The sequence below is a fragment of the Chrysochloris asiatica genome, unplaced genomic scaffold (genome assembly GCF_000296735.1).
Source record: "Chrysochloris asiatica unplaced genomic scaffold, ChrAsi1.0 scaffold00002, whole genome shotgun sequence".
Taxonomy (NCBI): domain Eukaryota; kingdom Metazoa; phylum Chordata; class Mammalia; order Afrosoricida; family Chrysochloridae; genus Chrysochloris; species Chrysochloris asiatica.
In genome coordinates this window covers 29,617,434-29,620,895 of record NW_006408520.1, presented here as the reverse complement: position 1 = coordinate 29,620,895, position 3,462 = coordinate 29,617,434, and the positions used below count along the sequence as shown (strand labels likewise).

General features: G+C 44.7%; 1 pseudogene; it reads left to right on the top strand.

Annotated features, from left to right (window-relative positions):
- The first annotated feature begins 210 nt into the window (after positions 1-210).
- LOC102823488 lies at positions 211-1,194 on the top strand (annotated as a pseudogene).
- Positions 1,195-3,462: the final 2,268 nt, after the last annotated feature.

Here is a 3,462-nt window from a genome sequence, read left to right as displayed (position 1 = left end):
ACCCCATGATATGATTTGATGTGAAAAGCCTTGATCAGATATAATTATCTTATGTTTTAAATTCCAACTTTAATAAGGTCAGATGCAACCTACAGGTTACAGGATACAGGTTGTATCCTGAGTCAATTTAGTTTATTCTATAAATGGAAAAATAAATGTGTTGAACTCCAAGGGATGTATTTCCTGAAAGAAAGAGCTAGGGGTTCCAAGATGGTGGCAAGAACGGCTGGGTGGGAGGTTGAGGCAGAGGAGTTTGAGGATACGCCTGATGTGGAACCACTGGAGCCTTTGCTTAGCAACATCTTAGAGCAGCACAGCCTTAAGTGGATCTTTGTCAGGGGCAAGTGTAGCCTGGGCAAGACAACTTGGAACTGTACCCTGGCAGTCCAGCTATCCAAGGGGCAGGAGAGTATTCTGATCATCTCCACAAACCCAGCCCACAACATTTTGAATGCTTTGAGAACCAGAAGTTCTCCAAGGTGCCTACAAATAGCTATGACAACCATGTCACCAGGGAGATTGACCCCAGCCTTGGCGTGGCGGAGCTGCCCAATGAATTATTTGAGAAAGACAAAACGCTGAACATGGGTAAGAAGATGATGCAGGACACCATGAGTGCCTTCTGGGTATTGACGAGGCCATGAGCTATGCTGAGATCATGAGGCTGATGAAGGGCATGAACTTCTCACTGGTGGTATTTGACACAGCACCCTTCCCCACCATCATCAAGAAGGCCCTGGGCTGCCTCATGCAGATCAATAACCAGATCAGCCCCTTCATCTCACAAATGTGCAATATGCTAGGCCTGGGGAGCATGAATGCAGACCAACTGGCCTCCAAGCTGGAGGAGATGCTGCTTGTCATCTGCTCTGTCAGCGAGCAATTCAAGGACCTTGAGCAGACCACCTTTATCTGCATGTGCATCACCCAGTTCCTGTCCCTGTAGAAGATAGAGCAGCTGATTTAGGAATTGGCCAACTGCAAGATTGACACACACAACATCATTGTCCACCAGCTTGTCTTTCCTGACCCCTGCAAGGTGTGTGAGGCCCACCACAAAATCCAGGTTAACTACCTGAACCAGATGAAGCATCTATATGAAGCCTTCCACATTGTAAAGCTGACACTGTTGCTTTATGAAGTGTGGGGGTGGACAAGGTCAACACTTTCCCAGCCTTCCTCCTAGAACCCTAGAACCCTACCCCTGCCCTCCTCCCAGCACCCAGCTGCTGACATTTCACACCCACTCTCCAACTCCACCCCAGGGCAGAGTTTTCGAAAAGTAACCTCCTACAGTTTCGGAGCCAATGAGTGGAGGGACAGAGGTGGGGAACGGGCCTGTTCCCCCTGGTAGGACTGAGGGGTTGAAACTGACCCCGACCTTTTCCCACTTCATTCTTTTCAATAAAATGATTTTTAACTGCGGAAAGAAAGAGAGAGAGAGAGAGAGAGAGAGAGAGAGAGAGAGAGAGAGAGAGAGAGAGAGAGAGGGAGAGAGAGAGAGAGGGAGTGAGCCAGGCGTGGAGTTCATCCTTTCTTTGGACCAGGGGTCCCTGCACTGTGAAGCACCTTTGTTGTTGTTGTTGTTAAGTGTCATTGAGTTGGCTACAACCCATAGTAACCCTGTATAGGTTTTATGAGGAGTAGCTGGTGAGTTTGAACCACCAACCTTGCAGTTCAAGCTGACTTTATGTTCCAGTACTTATCCTACAGCACCATACCAGGATTCCTCTGAAGCTCCTACATCCAGGGAACAATTGACGCCAAGACACATGGAGATCTCCAAGGAATGTTGGGTCAACCACTCTGATTTTGGACTTCTAGCCTCCAAAACCATGAGAGAATAAATTTCTGTTTTTAAACACTTGTGGTATTTCTGCTATAACAGCACTAGAGAACTAAGACAATCCACTTTAGGATCATGTTCTTATACCACATTAATAATATGGTGGTGGTGTGCTCTGTAGTCAGTTCCAACTCATAGTGACCCTGTACAGGGTTTCTGAGGCCGTAAATCTTTATGGGAGTAGAAAGCCTTATCTTTCTCCTGTGGAACTGTTGGTAGTTTCGAACTGCTGACTTTTGAGGTTAGCAGCCCGATTCGTAACCACTATGCTCCCAGAGCTCCTTATGTAATAATATAATGCCCAACAAACTACAAACTGCTTTTGATAGCTATTATTTCACATCCTGTTCTGAGAAGGTATTCACAAAACAGGTATTGTTATTATTTGCAAGTTTGAGAAAGGGTTGCTATGAGTCGGAACTGACTCCATGGCACATAACCACCACCACCTCCAGTGTTATTAATCTTATGCAGAGTTCTGTATTGTTCTTTCTATTTCACCTCACACCACATTCCTTCCTAGCTAGAGTGCAATATTGAGTGGAAGGACTGAGTAAGTCAGGGGCAAAGAATTGAGGGGCTACTAATCATTTCTAACCAGGTGGGTAAAAAGGGAATATGCTGTGGAAGGAGTGGTAATTTTGTGCTGTGATTGGCCATGATGCACAATTTTAGTGTAATGTAATGTGGGGGAGGGCTGTTATAGGATATTAAAAATTTCTAGGGAACATTTTTTTCCTTCCACCCACAGACAACCTTTAACGTGCACAGATGTACAGCTTTTTCCTTGTCAAGCACATACCACAAAGAGGAGGCTGAGCAGTGGGAATGGAAGGCAGCCAGAGGGAGAGGGGGCAGGCTTCAGAGCAATCCTTTTTTGGGAATCTCGTAGTTTTCCCAACATATGGGAGCAGGAAGACCTGCCCATCCAGGGTACTCACAAGGAAACCTCAGGAATTGATGCAGTCAAAAAACCAGCGAGACTGCTGCACAAACCCCAATATTTCCTCTAGCTCACATGTGGTCAGAAGATTTGCCAGACCCTTTTATCCTCACCATCATTCCAGAGGCTAGGTAGAGCAGCTACTGTTATCCTCACTTTACAGATGAAGAGCTTTAGATGGAGATTTTAAGTAATCTGTGGGAGATTATAAATGAGTTAGAAGTGCAGTGAAAGTTTGAATGCAAGTATGTCTGACATCTAAACCACAGGTTTTCTTTTCTGTGGTACTGCTTTACCCCCTATGAATAAAAGCTGGAGAGGAAATTGATTAAAGTAGATTTTCTAACTAGTTATTTTCGTTGTTGCTATTAGTTACTGTCAAGTTGATCCCAACTCTTAGTGACATAGTGATCTATGTGTTGCAGAGTGGAACTGCTCTACTGAGCTTTCTTTGCTGTAATCTTTATGGAAGCAGAGCACCAGGACTTTCTTTCATAGTACCTGAATGAGCTTTAAGTTAGTAGTCAAGCACAAACCATGTGTGCTGCCTCGGGACTGTGTTATACATGCTCATATATTTAGAAAGTCAGAATACATAGTGCTGTTTTGTCTTTTCTTAACTAATCATGGTGTGTGATATATTAGGGTAACAATTCTCAAGCTTGATGCCCAC